This window comes from Equus przewalskii, chromosome 2 (genome assembly GCF_037783145.1).
Source record: "Equus przewalskii isolate Varuska chromosome 2, EquPr2, whole genome shotgun sequence".
Lineage (NCBI taxonomy): Eukaryota > Metazoa > Chordata > Mammalia > Perissodactyla > Equidae > Equus > Equus przewalskii.
The window spans coordinates 42,182,146-42,198,805 of NC_091832.1; the positions used below are offsets into that span (position 1 = coordinate 42,182,146).

At 36.7% G+C, this 16,660-nt stretch overlaps 1 protein-coding gene across 9 annotated transcripts in view; it reads left to right on the forward strand.

The window, feature by feature from the left end:
• Positions 1–16,660, forward strand: part of RERE (arginine-glutamic acid dipeptide repeats) — a 402,826-nt gene that overhangs the window by 34,389 nt on the left and 351,777 nt on the right. Inside the window, exon 2 of one of the 9 annotated variants that reach the window (XM_070610918.1) lies at positions 15,297–15,332. The exons of the other annotated variants lie outside the window; for them this stretch is intronic. The gene's annotated coding sequence lies outside the window, so the exon portion shown is untranslated. The remainder of the gene's footprint in view (positions 1–15,296; positions 15,333–16,660) is intronic. 9 annotated transcript variants of the gene reach the window in all.

Here is a 16,660-nt window from a genome sequence, read left to right on the forward strand (position 1 = left end):
GGGGCTTTGGGGAGAAGAAGAAGAAGAAGAAGAAGAAAAAGATTGGCAACAGTTATTAGCTCAGGTGCCAATCTTTAAAAAAAAATAAAAAGAATTGTATGTATTAAAGGTGTACAGTTTGATGATTTGATATATGTATACGTTGTGAAATTGGAGCTAATTAGCATTCACATCAGATAGTTACCCTCTTAGCAAATTTAAAATATACAATAAAGTATTGTTAACTATAGTTACATCTTTGTACATTTCTGGAAATAGTTTTCTTTTTTCTTCTCCTTTTGTTTTTTTGAGGAAGATTGGCACTGAGCTAACATCTGTTGCCAGTCTTCCTCTATTTTATGTGGGATGCCGCCACAGCATGGCTTCATGAGAGGTGTTAGGTCCGCACACAGGATCCGAACCTGTGAGCCCCAGACCACCAAAGCAGAACGTGCAAATTTAACCACTATGCCACTGGGCCAGCCCCTCGAAATATTTTTCACTCAACAAATATTTGTTACTGAGTATATATAAATATAAAACAGTTGAGGCCCCTGCCTTCATGAAACTGATAGAGATGACAGCTGTTTGCATTTTGGTGTCTTTTCCTCCAATCTCTTTTTCTAGTCATATGTATTAGAAAATTGAGATTTTTTTATATACATAGTTTTATATCTTTTCCTAAAGCAGCATTTGCAGCATTAACAATTTCTCACAGTATTAAAGTCTTTGAAAACCTTATTTTAAAGGGCTTCCTACTATTTTTCTTTTATTTTAAAAGTAATGTATGCTAATTATAAACTTTACATATACAGAAATGTGTAATTTAGCCAGTAAAAGTCTCTAATAGTTCTAACCTCTAAAATGATAACTGTTAATAGGTTGGTGTACTTTATTTCTAACTTTTTCTATAAAAATATATATACTGTATGCCTTTTCTTTTTTTTTTTCTTTTAAAGATCATCTTTATTTCTTTTTCTCCTTTTTCTCCCCAAATCCCTCAGTACATAGTTGTATATTTTAGTTGTGGGTCCTTCTAGTTGTGGCATGTAGGACGCAGCCTCAGCATGGCCTGACGACTGGTGCCATGTCCACACCCAGGATGCGAACTGGTGAAACCCTGGGCCGCCAAAGTGCAGTGCATGAACTTAACCACTCGGCCATGGGGCTGGCCCCTTTTCTGTGTTTTTTAATTAAGAAAAATGGTGATGTACTTTACATACTGTACTGTAACTTACCTTTTTTACTTAACTAGGAATCTTGAACATTTTTCCATATTGGTACACACATATAGGCTATCTATTTTTTAATAATTATATTCTGTAGTATAGTGCGTTAATGTTGTAGTTTAACCACTTACCTATTGAGGGATGGTTAGGCTCTCTAGTTTTTTGTTATTATGAACGATGTTGCAGTTAGCCTTGTCAATATTTTTACATAAGCTTGTGAATATTTTTGTAGGATAAAGTCCTAAAAGTGGAATTACTGAGTCAAAAATTAGGTGCATTTTGCATTTTAATAGAAATTGCTAAATTAGCCTCCAAAAGGGTTGTACCAGTTTACCTTTCTATGGGCAGGACATTAGCCATAGGTGTTGAAGATGCCACGTTTATTGAGTGCTTGCAGTGTGCTATCAGCGTCACTGGAATCCTCCCCACAGCCTTCAGGAAGTAAATGCTGTTATTTCTCTAGATGAGGAAACTGGGGACACAGCTAGTAAGTAGTAGGGTTGCAAGTAAACTGAGGCAGTCTGCTTACCAAGCCTGTGCTCTCAATCATTAGGTGACATTTCCTCTAAGATCTAGGTTTCACCAAAACATTCACGGCTACTACAGTGTTGAAAATGTAGTTTTGCCTTATTGAGAAAGTAAAGCCATAATTATCTGTAATCCATGGAGAATGACCCCTTCTAGTCTACTATAATTTTTTTTTTTGCTGAGGAAAATTTGCCCTGAGCAAACATTTTTGCCAGTCTTCCCCTATTTTGTTTGTGGGTCATTGCCACAACATGGTTGCTGACTAGTGGTGTAGGTCTGCGCCTGGGATCCGATCCCACGAACCCAGGCTGCTGAAGTGGAGTGTGCCGAACTTAACCAGTAGGCCACGGGCCGGCCCACCAGTCAACTGTGTTTTTTAAAAAATTAAGTACCCACTGTATGTCATGTACTGTACCTTGCAACAAAACCTTAGTTAATCTTCACAATAATCTTCTAAGGTGAGAGTGTCCGTTCCATCACAGTGAAGATGCTTCTCAGTGGTACCAACTCTTTGTACTATAGAAAATAGAAACTTTTTTTTTTTTATTAATGTTATGATAGATTACAACCTTGTGAGATTTCAGTTGTACGTTTTTGTTAGTCATGTTGTGGGTACACCACTTCCCCCTTTGTGCCCTCCCCCCACCCCTCCTTTTCCCTGGTAACCACCGAGCAGATCTCCTTATCAATATACTAACTTCCACCTATGAGTGGAGTCATATAGAGTTCGTCTTTCTCTGACTGGCTTATTTCGCTTAACATAATACCCTCGAGGTCCATCCACGTTGCTGTGAATGGGCCAATTTTGTCTTTTTTTATGGCTGAGTAGTATTCCATTGTGTATATATACCACATCTTCTTTATCCAATCATCAGTTTCTGGGCATGTAGGTTGGTTCCACGTCTTGGCTATTGTAAATAATGCTGCGATGAACATAGGGGTGCAATGGACTCTTGAGATTTCTGATTTCAGGTTCTTAGGATAGATACCCAGTAATGGGATGGCTGGGTCATAGGGTATTTCTATTTTTAACTTTTTGAGAAATCTCCATACTGTTTTCCATAGTGGCTGTACCAGTTTGCATTCCCACCAACAGTGTATGAGGGTTCCTTAGAAAATAGAAACTTTTTGTGGTAGTTGTTTCAAACTTTGTTTTAGAAAATCTTCAATATATTAGCATACTTAAAAAATAATATTGTGCAGTTTGTGGCCAGGCAGTCGTTTAGTGGGTTAGTGATTCTTGTGGAATACTATGGGTTGGGATTGGAAGTGCAGTATTTTAAATAAATCTTTCATTTGTGGTTGTTTTTTCCCTTGTAATTGCTTCTTTTCTAAAAATAAAATGCAGCAGAAGATTTTCTCTAGGTAAATAAAATCTTTTACTCTATCAGGTTGTTGCCACAAATGAACAGAAAATGCTCTGAGGTTTAACATTTTCAAAAACATTTTTATTTTTTTTTTAGGAAGATTAGCCCTGAGCTAACTACTGCCAATCCTCCTCTGTTTGCTGAGGAAGACTGGCCCTGAGCTAACATCCATGCCCACCTTCCTCTCCTTTATACGTGGGATGCCTACCACAGCATGGCTTTTGCCAAGTGGCACCGTGTCCGCACCTGGGATCCGAACCAGCGAACCCTGGGCCGCCGAGAAGCGGAACATGCGAACTTAACCGCTGCGCCACCAGGCCAGCCCCTCAAAAACACTTTTTAAGTTTAACTTTTTCTTATAACTTAAATGGTTAGTTATCAGGAATTCTTTCTTCAGTTAGTGTTTGTGGCTTATGGAGTCTCCTTGTCCCTTATCTGGTGGGTGCAAACAGCTTTTGCAGGCCTGAGCAGAGAACAGAGGTCAGCAGACTTTCTATAAAGGGCCAGATAGTAAATATTTTAGGCTTTTTGGGCTGGTCTTTGTCACTACTACTAAATTCTACCCTTGTAGCCCCAAAGCAGCTGTGGATAATATGTAAACAAGTGGGTGTGTCTGTGTTCCCATGGCACTTGATTTGCAAGATCGGGTTGCAGGCCAGATTTGGCCCACCCCTGCCTTTAGAAGATGCTTGATAATCACTTTGACTCTAAGGATTACGTGGCTCCTTTTCTTAAGTATACTGGATTCTCTTGAAACTTGAGGCGTGCAGTGGGTTTCCTTTGTTCTCCTAGTCCACACCCATATATTTGAGGCTTCAGAACTCCCGTATTCTGAGGATTGAACCAAAGACTCTTTATGGACAAGGATCATGTCGTTACATGTACTCATAAATGAGTGGATGACTGAATTCACATAATTTGCCTTATCTTTTATTATATGTTATAAATTTAGGACTCTTGGGCACCAAGCTGGCCCATGAATTTCTTTATTTTCTTTAATAGAAAAGTTTTTTCTGTCCCTTATGGTAGCTACTGGCCTCATGTGGCTACTTAAATTTAAATTAATTAAAATTAAATTAAAGATTTTTTTCATTCACACTAGCCACGTTTCAAATGCTCAGTAGCCACATGTGACCACTAGCTGCTGTATTAGTGCAGATACAGAATATTTCCATCATTGCTGAAAGTTCTGTTGGACAACTAGTCTAGAACCTGACTTAGGGGTTAGAGGAAAAAAGACGTAGAAATGATTGTAAAGTATAATGACTAAATTATACTTCTGTTATTGTCTAGAAAAGGTACTGTATTTCATACTTCTTTACTGGAAAGAGTTTTTTGCTATGGTCAGGATTAGAATGCAGAAGTACTCCTCTTTAAGTACATTATATAAACAGGTTTTCCTTTTGGTTATTTCTATCTTTAAATTATGGCTGAAAATCAAAATTGAAGAAACATGTTGTGTTTATACCTCAGAATAACCAAATGCATATAACATTTTTTGGGAGAAAGTCATACTAACTAAGTAATTGTAAAGAAAAAGGCATCATTCAGCTGATGGGTCCGTCTGTGAAATAATGGTCTCCACACTCCCAACTAGGCCTGTGACAATACCAGGTGGTCCTTCGGTGTATTCCACTTACTCATTCTTTCACCATTGCTTTTATTTCAATCATCATTAGACCTAGGATTCCTGTTCCCCTTTCTCTCACTGCCCACCTCCCTTTCTGCCTCTTGAACAGATGACTTCACTTCCTATTTCAGAGAAAACAGAAGCCATCAAATTGGAACTTCTCAGTTACCAGCCAGTAATGCCACGTCAGTGATACCCAACTACTTATAGTTACTGGTGTTCAAAATTAATAGTCAATTTATTAAAGTTAGAGAATGTAAAACCCAGCTTTTCTTAAGCTCTAAATTTAATTTATAAATCTTATTAGTCTATTCATGTATTCAATACATTTTATTTAAAAATATAAGAAAAATAACTTTCAAGGTAGCTTTTGATGTATGTTGATTAATTCAAGTCGAACAGACTTAATTTCCTTTAAACATCCAGTTCCATTTATAAACATAACTAACATTAAATTGCGTTTAAAAATTGAATAAACAAATGCCTGACTGGGAAGGCTTACAACCTCTTGAAACAAAACCATCTCCAAATACTTATACAGCTTTTGTAAATATAATTAAACTTAAAAGTACAGTGAATTTCTGTTCACCCAAACATGTCTTTCCTTGTTCCTGTTCCAGTAAGTGCTGCTCAATTCTCTAAGCCAAAAATCCTGCATCGTGTGGACTCCCTCTTTTCTCCCCCCATCTCTAACCCAATATTTCTTTTTTTTCCCTTTGCCTCTTCCTAGTCCCATTACCCTAGTTCAACCACTCTCTCTCTCCTGAGTTACTTTACAACTTCCAAACCAGTCTGCCTGTTCAAATCCTGTGCCTTTCCAGTGTGTTCTTTACCATTGTAGTCCTTTTAATCTTTTTGTTTTATAACAACCTTATTGAGATATAATTCATATACCATACCATTCACCCTTTTAAAGTGTACGATTCAATTATTTTTAGTATGTTCACAGAGTTGTGCAACCATCACCTCAGTCAATTTTAGAACATTTAATCACCCCCAGAAGAAACCCTGTACTCATTATCAGTCACTCCTCATTTCCTCCCCACCCATCCCTCAACCCCTGACAACCACTAATCTACTTCCTGTCTCTATAGATTTGCCTATTCAGGACATTTCACATAAATGGAATCATACAGTCTTTTGTGACTGGCTGCTTTGACTTAGCATAATGTTTTCAAGGTTTGTCCATGTTGTAGCATGTCAGTACTTCATTCCTTTTTGTTGCCAAATAAGTGTAGATATACCACATTTTATGTATCCGTTCATTAGTTGATGGACTTTTGGATTGGTTCCACTTTTTGACCATTAAAAAAATGCTACTGTGAACATTCATGTGCACATTTTTGTGTGGACGTGTATTTTCATTTCTCTTGAGTATATATGTAGGAGTGAAAGTGTTGGGTCTTATGGTCCTTCTATGTTTAACATTTTGAGTATCTGCCAAATAGTTTTCCAAAGTGTTTATCCCATATTACAGTCTCACCAGCAGTGTATGAAGGTTCCAATTTCTCCATATCCTTGATAACACTTGTTATTAGTGTCTGTCTTTTTGATTATATATAGCCATTCTGGAGGGTGTGAAGTGATCTTAGTGTAGTTTTGATTTGCATTTCCCTAATGAGTAGTGATGTTGAGCATCATTTCTTTCTTTCTTTCTTTTTTTTTTTTTTGAGGAAGATTAGCCCTGAGCTAACGTCTGCTGCCAATCGTCTTCTTTTTGCTGAGGAAGACTGGCCCTGAGCTAACATCCATGCCCATCTTCCTCTACTTTATATGTGGGATGCCTGCCACAGCATGACTTGCCAAGCGATGCATAGGTCTGCACCCGGGATCCGAACTGGTGAATCCTGGGCCACCAAAGCGGAGCGTGCTAACTTAACTGCTGCACCACCAGGCCAGCCCCTGAGCATCTTTTCTTATACTTATTGGCCCTTTGCTATCTTCTTTGGAGCCTTTTGGTCTTTTAAAAATAAATATCTGATGGTGTTAGTTACCTAGGTAAAGCCATCCGGTGGCAAACATTCTTCTCTTTGCCTGCTTAACTCTTACTTTTTTTTTTTTTTCCTGAGGAAGATTTGCCCTGAGCTAACATCTGTTGTCAATCTTCCTCTTTTTGCTTAAGGAAGATTTTCCCTGAGCTAACGTCTGTGCCAGTCTTCCTCTATTTTGTATGTGGGATGCCACCATAGCGTGGCCACTGACGAGTGGTGTAGCAGAGAGCGCCAAACTTAACCACCAGGCCATGGGGCTGCCCCCTTTATTTAATTTTTTAGGTTTCAATTTAGGTGTGATTTCCTTCAGGAAGTCTTTCCTGTCCCCCATTATTAGTACTCAGTTCACCATGTTGTGATTATTTATACTTCCTTTCCCAAATACACAGTCTGCTCAGTCAGTAGAGATTGTTCCTGGCACATGTTAGCTGAAGGATTGAATTTATGGATGAGTGTAGTTTTTTTTTAAAACAGGAAAATTGAAAAAAAAATTCTGTCTTGGAATTTTAGTTGGACCCAAGGCAGCACTCCATGATTTATGTGCATGCCTGGTTTCCCCTCATGTTTTTACAGATGACACGAGGGTTGGATCATTTCGAGACTGATGCACAGCTGTTACTCTGCTCCACAGAGGCTGCCCCTGCCTGCCCCGGGGGTGCTCTTTGACCTGGAGGAGGCCGAGATAAGGGAAAGGGAAGCTGGAGAATGGGAACCACAGAATTGATTAGAAGCCTGGGGCTCTAACAGCCTCCTAGGACTGGTACACTGCAGCAGGTGGCAGAGGTTTGACCTTGAGTTAGCTTTTTGCATGGGAGTAAATATAATTGGTCAAGTAGTGCCCTTGTTCTGCCTTAGTTCTTGAATTATAGGCCAGATGTTCATTTTTAATATTGTATGGAAAATCTGATCATGGGAATAGACTTTTTTTCTTTTAGTTTTCAAGAAGGGCCTCTTATTTCTGAACTGAAAAAGTGGATTACACTCTGTGCTTTTATGAGATTGTACAAAACAATTAAGACAATCTGGGTTTGTTTCTGTGAGTGTGACTTTACTGAAGTAAATACAGTATTATCATTCTTCATCAGAATGTCTAGAAATAGTCTTCCATTTTTAGTTTTGTCCTCCAAAACTGCTGTAGTTTGCAGATAGGAAATTGCATAGAATTGATGTTTCTTTTTTTCAGTTGACTGAGAAAGCCCTAACTTCCTTGACTCTTCCATGCCTGGGTTTTTGCTGATTGCAAGGCCATGATAATGTTTTAAATCTTCTTCCTTGCCCAAGGGTGTAACTTTACTGTGGAGGGCAAAATATTAATTTTCCATGGTCCAGGTTATTCAGGCATTTTAAACCTCCTAGTCTTTGTTTATGTGGCTTAGTTTCTCGATAAGTCATACCACTTGGGCCTTGCCATGCAGGGTGAAAAAAGAGGAGCTGACTTTATGGCAGAAATATCTAAATGTTTGGAAGAGAAGTTTTGGGGAAATGAGGAGGGTGTTTTAGAGTAGTCATTCGGCTAGAAGCATTTAATGTCTTGTCAGAGGAAAGCCCTCTGGGGGCTTCATCCAGAAGTACCAAAGCTGAGGCCTCATTAAGTGATGGTTCTTAGGATTAGATGTTGCTTGACCTAGCCAATCATGCTCTTTTCTGTTTTCAAATAAACACCTTTTCCTGACTATTCAGGAACCAAATACAACTTTATAAAGAGCTGGTTTAATAGAAATTATGATTATTTTTCACAGATTTGTGTGTATATTTTTTAAAAAGTAAAAGGAACAAGTCCTTTTGCTAAAAAGTGTGTTATATCTAGAAAGCTGATTTAGAATTTTTCATTCATTTATCAGATATTTGAGTACCTATCATGTGCACTGTATACCATGTGCACCAGAATCTGTGGCAGACTCACAGGTGAATCAGACATTGACTCTGCTACTATGGAGCTGGTCCTTCACTAGGGAGACGATGTATGTATGTAATGTAAATACAGGTACTTGTGATATGAAGTCAAGAACTCTATAGTTCAGAAGAGGAAGCAGTGACCTCTCTTGAGGGAAATGGAATTAGACAAGGTTGCATGGAGAAGGAGGCATTTGACCTGAATATTGAAGTAAAGTTGTTTGGTTGGAAATGAGCTTTTTTGAAGGTTTTCTAGCATAGGGGTGACATGATTAGAGTTGTGCTTTAGGAAAACTATTTCTAGGATGTGATCAAACATAAAGAGTGGAGATTAGGTGAAAGGTAATGCAAAGCCAACCTTTCTAAGTGGTAGTGGAAATGGATTGGGGAGATAGATGTGAGAGATGTAGAGGTAGAATCAATTGGATTTGGCAACTTTTGGAGTAAGGTGTAGTGTTAAATGGGAGTTTTAAAGTGTAGATAATCAGGAGTATGGCAGTACCATTGTAAATTTAGGAACACAGGAGGAGAAACTGATTTGAGAGGGAAGAGGATAATAGAACTTTTCTTTGAGAAATCTGGATGATTTTTGTGGTTAGCAGATAGAAAATGCTTAAGTAGACCTGGGAAGAAATCAAGGTTGAAGACAGAGATATTGGGAATGGGGTAGTTGAAACCTTGCCATGGCATGAGATTGCCAAAGGATTTAGTATCAAATGTGTCTTTACCAAGAATGTCACATTGCAAAGCCCGAAAATCCTCCAGTTTTAGAACAGGAGTGCTCCAAAAGAGAGTATTGTTTGAAGAACTCGGACTCTTCCTTTGAGTTTTTATTTCTCTTTGAGGTTTTTCCAGTTTGGTTCTCATTTTGGAAATAGTAAAGCATGATGAGTTTGAGCATGAGAGCAAAAAGATATGGTTTGAATCCTTGTTCCGCCACCTACCTGCCCTGTATCCTTGTTAGTTATCTCACTTCTTTGTGCTTCAATTTCCTCATCTAGAAAATGGAGATAATAATGCCTGTCTTACAGAATTGTTTATGAATTATTCAATAATTTAGCCTGGTGCTTGCAACATAGTGAGTGCCCCATAAAAGGTGGCTAATGTTAATATTAGAGTCCTCCTGGCTCCACTGCTTCTGATCTTAAAGGGTACACTGCTGCTCTTTTTAAATCTGAATTTTGTTGTTGTTCTTTTTGTTTTCACTCAGCATAACTGACACCAGCTGGATTTTCACAAAGAATTTTACTTAGTATTAATAGAGAATAAAAGGGAATAATTATTGTAAATACAAAAAACCATAGAAACAGTCATGTTTACAATGTCAAAGGCCTGTAGAACTTATTACCTGTTCCTGGGTTTTCTGCTACCCTCCCCAGTGACTTCCAGCCCCCACAAGGTGGCCCCTACTTTTCATACCAGGGAGTTGTCTATCTTAACGCCTCTCCCAGTACTCTCCAGATTCATGCAAACAACGCTATTCTACTGACCCAGGACTTTTTCTTTTCATTCACCTAGGATTTTATTCGGTATCTTAATCCAAGGCTGACTTTTCTGGAGTGTGGTGATTGATATAAATGATTGTAAATGATATATAAATGTTTGTCCAATGAAATATAAATAATAGGCCCAGGTCTACTTACTTGTGTGGAATTTATTTGGAATCATTTCTCAGATAAAAATCTTCCTTTTTCCAAATGGGAAACTGGCCTTGATCAGTTAGAGTTGCACAGTGTAACAGTGCATTGATCATCAGTAAATATCTTAGATATATAATAAGAATTAAGAATTATTATCCATGTGTTAGCAGAAAACTTATCCCTCACATTTGAATTTTGTAGGTTTTTTTCCCACATACGTTGAATTTGGTAATGTTCTAAGTTCTTTATGGCTCTTTTGCAGTTGAGCCTCGTGGGTGTATAATTGTACACAGGCTGTAATCAAAATATCAGAGTAATTTGGTTATTGGGATAGAATTGGCACCCAAATCTCTTGATTTTGACTTTAAAAAAAGGCACTAAACCGTGTTCTCTGAAGGAAAGGATGAAGAATTTTGTAGTCTTCATTCTGTTTTTGCTTTCCTTACTTTAGGAAGAATCTGATTTGAAAGATTTTTAATTCTTGTAAAGTAACTGCAGAAGTCTTACATTCCTCTTTCTGAAAATAATACCTACAGTTTGAGCTTATACCAGCAAAGGCCTGAGGTGCCCTGTTTGTTTCGGTTGTATGCTTTGGTCTTTTACTTTCTAATTGTTGTGTATGTTCTTCATCCTTGCCTTTTGAAAGGGTGATGCTCCTTTCTCTGTTACATCTAGTAAATTCTGAGGTGTGGCACCTGCTGTAATAATTTTCTTATATAAAAGGATTGTACATTAAAATTAATGTGTCAGGAGCCAGCCCAGTGGCGCAGCAGTTAAGTGCGCACATTCTGCTTCAGCAGCCTGGGGTTCGCCACTTCAGATCCTGGGCATGGACATGGCACCGCTTGGCAAGCCATACTGTGGTAGTCGTCCCACATATAAAGTAGAGGAAGATGGGCATGGATGTTAGCTCAGGGCCAGTCTTCCTCAGCAAAAAGAGGAGGATTGGCGGTGGATGTTAGCTCAGGGCTAATCTTCCTCAAAAAAAAAAAAAAAACCCCAAAAAATGATGTGTCAGAAATAGGTAATAATTGACATTAAAGTATTAATTTTTAATTTTTCCGAAGGAAAATTATAACCTTTCACTGATTTAATACTTGTACTTTTCTTTGGCAATCTGTACTAAATATCTGCTTAGATAGTACTTTGATGTTGAGGTGAGAGAATAATCCCATTTTGAGTCCTTATACGAGTATTAAATCTTGATTATCTTTATGATGGGGAAGATGAGTGACTTTGGTAAATAAAATGTTTGATATTTTGATTGTACTAATACTTTAGAATGAATAGAAAAACCAAACTCAAGTCCAACTAAATAAAAAGTATTGGTGCTTCTACCAGTTCTCTTAATCCGACTACAAAGTGTGATCTGCTGCAGGGAAAGTTGAGAAGAACAGGAAAATACAAACCAGCAACAATGAGCTTACCCTGTTTTTCTTCTCATTGTCGTATATTTGTTCCTCTGATAAGATTATGGGGAATTCCGTAAACTCTTGGTCCCTTTTGTGGGAGCATCACATTTAGTATCACATTAAAGATGCAGAAGAGAATTTGATTTTGGCAGCCCATATAGTTCATCGACTTGGTTGTGGGTAGAAGATGAGAGTTTCCAGTGATATTTCTTGTATTAATTTTAGAAAAAAATAATTAGTGGAGAAGAAATGGAGCAATAACTTGCTAACTTAGGGAAAGATTATACAGGACAGTGTTATTAGAAATAAATTTTATTTGACAGGGATAGGAAAATGTTTACTTTGTGATATTTGCCAGTTGTTGACACTTTATTTATTTTTTTTAAAGATTTTATTTTTTCCTTTTTCTCCCCAAAGCCCCCCAGTACATAGTTGTATATTCTTTGTTGTGTGTCCTTCTAGTTGTGGCACGTGGGACGCTGCCTCAGCGTGGCTTAATGAGCAGTGTTGACACTTTATTTTTGTGTGTGTGTTTTTTATGTTGAATGGCAAGTAGCTTCATTATCTTTCACCATTGGAAGCAGTGAAGAAAAATAAGTGGCTTTCTAGTGAGGGAATCATTTTCAAAATTTCAAACCTAAAAAAAATTTCGAAATCCGAAGAGATTATTTTCAGTGCGAAATTAATATAATTGTACATTTTTCTCCTAATGTTAGAGTGATCCTGATCTTCAAAGAGAACTTTTAAAAAGATGCACTAGTACAGCAAAGCAGACTAATATTTTAGAAAGAATATTACCAATCATAAAAAAGACAGAATTATGATAGTTTGATGCATTAATTTTAATAACTGTTTTTCACAGCTCTTGAGTCAGGATGAGAAAAGTTAAACAGAAATATGCTTCTCATTTTGATTATACTGAATTTATTATATGAAGTGCTTCTCCCCTCAGATGCAGAATCAAGGTTTAGATCCTTTTTGTTTAGAAGAGTGTGGGTGAGGCTAATTTTCTATAGTAGTAAAATTAAAAATTCTTTTCACCAAATATCATTCAAAGCAGTGTAACAAAAATTGCAATAATTTGAATATAGCAGTCTAGGCAGTAGTATTTCAGTTATACGTAGTCTTCTGCCTTTTTTGAATAGTAAATTGTTAGAGATTATCGAATTCTGTTTTGTGAAATAGTTGCTCATAAAATTATACTTGTTCCTTGTCCTGTAGCTATTATAAAATTGATAATTTGGTTCTTTCATTAACTTTTTCCCTTTATAATAGTACTTTTGTTCTCGTGGTCTGCCATAGATTTGGAGTTTTGCACTTTATGGACATATGTTACGTAGCCATTCTAAGAAGGTAGTTTATTTTTGCTGATGTGCCTCCCTAGAAAGTCTTTTTTGCTCTTCTGCAAGTTGTTAGTTAAATTGTCTGCTTTTTAGGATTTTGTATTCTTTGTACCGTTCTTTGTAGCATGGTATTCCATTTAGTCTTGACCTAACACTGCCGTTCAGCCCTCTCCAGAGGTGATTTGTCTGTGGAGCTAATGAAGTTTAAACCAAAGGGACCCTCACTTGCATGAGCCCCTTGTCATTTTATATACAAAATTTTGTAGTCTTTTTCTTAAAGAAGTCCCTTAAATTGTGTAAACATTAGACCCTACAAAACCTGCCTTTTCAAAAATAGAAGATTGTTGAAGGAGATTAAAAACAAAAAGTAAATGTAGATTGTTAGTTTTTGTGTTTTAGGTAAAAAGGATATAGATAGATTATTTGAATGGTTTGTGTGTGATGTCAGATTTAATTTATCATGATAACCATCAGTAGTGCACCAGATGTTTTGACTGTATTTAGCTTCATATTAAATTAAGCATAGCTAGTGACCTCCAAAGCCCATCTGTACTGCTGCCAAAGGTAGCCCTGAAGACGGCTGCCTTCCCTGTCTGTTTGCACTGCTGCTGCTCTTTCCCTCTTCCCGGGATATTTAAGCCTTTCAGATTCCTCGTGTAAAAGGTGAGCCTTTGAATTTGAAATTTGTATTTTTTAAATCTGCTGTAGTGAATGAAGAGGCTTGCATTTCTCTTTTCATTCTGGTAGGTAGTTATTTTTAAATTTTGCTTATCTATAAGTCAGGTGGAAACAAATAAGATTGGTTAGGAGTTTACTGAGGCCTGAAGCCTAGTGAGAGGGAAACCATTATACACAAGTGCCAGTTAAACACATGTATGCCCGAGAAGATGTTTCTATACCCGCCACTAATCATGGAAAAAGACAATTAACTTTATTGATTTTGTCATATAAATACATATTAAGTTCTGAAAATCTTTAGTTTTATTTACACGCAGAAAGACAAGTATTAAAATCACTCAGGATCTTTGTAAGGATTCAAATGAATACCTCTTGACTTTTACCTGATTCCTACTTCGTCAGTGTAATCAGAGGATGCATAGATTCTTTCCCCATGAGTGACGGTAAAACATACATCGGCAGTGTTCTTAGCGTGAGGATCATTAAGATGGCAGACCTTGCAGATCAAACAATTTCTTCCCCTACATGCTCTCATTCCTTCCTTGAAAAGCATTTAGACATCTCTGAAATTAGACCTGTAAGTGTATGCTAATTCCAGAACAAATATCTTGGAAATTTTATCATAATGTTGCTTTTTAAAGTTGTAAATGTCCTCTATTTAAAATGAAATTCCTTTGTATTAACCTCCTTTCATATGCTAGCTTTCACCAGACTGCAGAATTGCCTGATTTGACTTTCTAATGTGACTGTAATGAATCTTCTGGGAAGCCAAATGATTGAACGCACATACTCTGCAACTCCATTGTAAAATATTCAGTCAGTCCTGTCGATGTTGCTGATTAAAAAAGAAAAAAAAAAAGAAAAAAAAGGTGGGGAGAGAAAATTGAAAAACTCCCTTATATATATATATTAAGGCTTAAAACCAAACATATTCTCTCAGGGATTTCAACCTTTCCTAGACATCCATGATGTGCGGTAATACCTTGCTTAAGTATATTCAGGAGCACCTTAATAAAAATGTCAAGTTGGGTGGAGTCAGAGTTGGCTTTGTAAAGCCAGAGTTAGGACATATGATTACATTCAGTTTTGACACATTTATGTGAAAAAGCACTTGGAAAAAAACTGGCCCATTTGCACAAGCAGACAAATTGCTGTATGCATTATGCTTGAGTACCCAGCAGAGTTAAATATTTGCTAGTCAATAAATGCAGCACCTACATACACCAGAGCCCAAATGTTTACTGGTGATCTTTCAAATGTGTGTCCCTTACAAGATACTTGGGGGTCTTATTTTACAGCCAGTGAAGAAAGAGGAGGCTATCCCATGATATGTTATTGTAACTAATTTATACCAGGTATTTATAATTATAGCAATATGTGTTTGACTTATCCATGTGAAAGAAATTGAACACTAGAGTTTAATAATTAAGGATTTATTAGTTAAAACTGAATGTTATAATGGGCCAGATGCTGCTGCATTGAAACAGCCATTTTCATTAGCATTTTTAAATTGAAGAGAATTGAATTTAAATTTGCAGTGCCTTGACTTTGATGAGTTAACATTTTAAAATCTATCAAATAAAAGGTAAATTTCCTTTAATTTCAGTGAAAGACAACAACACACACTGAAATATCAGGATGGGTAAGTGAATTAAAGCCTCTGACTTTAAAAAATACTGAATTCCTTGTTTTGAATATTATAAAATCTTAAAATGGTTGTGAACAGAAATGATTGCAAAAATATGTGGAATATGAAGAATTAATTTTACTTTTGACTGGAAAAGATTTAAATCATTCAAATGGAAGAGGCAATGGTGAATGGGAATGGGGAAATGTATTTTTTTTCCCTCTTAGGGAAGCATTTTTAATAATAGCTTGAGTGGTTTGATAAAGCATCCGAAGGAAACTCCCAGGAGAGGAAGATTATACTGGAGAGGGAGATCTCTCTATGAATCATTTACGCTAACGTCTTGCTGAAGCACAGCTTGCATTTTTAATGAAGGATGATTGCATTTCATAAACAGACCTTTAAAAATTGAAATAATATTGATCCTTCCTCATTTAGGCCTATTAAAATAGCATGCTATACGTCTCTTTCGAATAGCTCAGGACAGATTATCATTATTATTTTTAACAATGCATACATAGTTTACTATTTCTAATCAGAAATTTCTTTAAATAGGACTTTGATTAAAATGTTTTTGGAAAATATTTTTCTTTGTGAAGTAATAGCTATGAAAGCAAAATTTAAAAATTATGAGATGTTTTAAAGTTTGGCACTTTATTTTCAACATAAACTATCTCTGATTAAATTTCATTTATTTTCCTTTATTTCTTTTGATCACATCAGTTTCATGCAAAGGAAGTGGGTTTATTACTTGAAACATTGGATGTAGTATAGGAAAGGGAGGCGACTGGCTAGGTTTCAAGAAACTCTGGTTCACGTACACCCTTATGACTGAGGGCAGGTCACATTATCTGTCAGTAGTCAGTGTTCTTACTTTTGAAATACATCCCTCAATGAGAGAAAATATGTGTTAAGTTACCTTGAAATTTTCTGAATTACCACTTTACAGTTGTGTATCATTCTGAAGACTTTTCTCTAAACAAGGGGCGTAGGAATTGTGCAGTTTAGTGCCTTCCACATCTGATATAACTGGATGAAGATGCTGGTAGTGTTACTTACCTTTTTTCTTTTTTTTAAAATGAAAATGCTCTTAAGCTAAAGACTTAGCACAAGAATATAAAATTGCAAAGAAAGTGCTTCTCTTAGGTAGAAGAATTAGAAATACAAAGCAAAGTCAAAATTCAGCATCAAATGACAATCTTTTGGGTGACAGCCAGTTTTTACCCCTCATTTGAAAAGTGACACCATGTAGTGAGTAAGAGCATCGACTTAGGAGGCAGTCTCTCTGGGTTCAACTCCTGTCTTTACCACTTACTAGCTGTGTGACACATGGGCAAGTTATT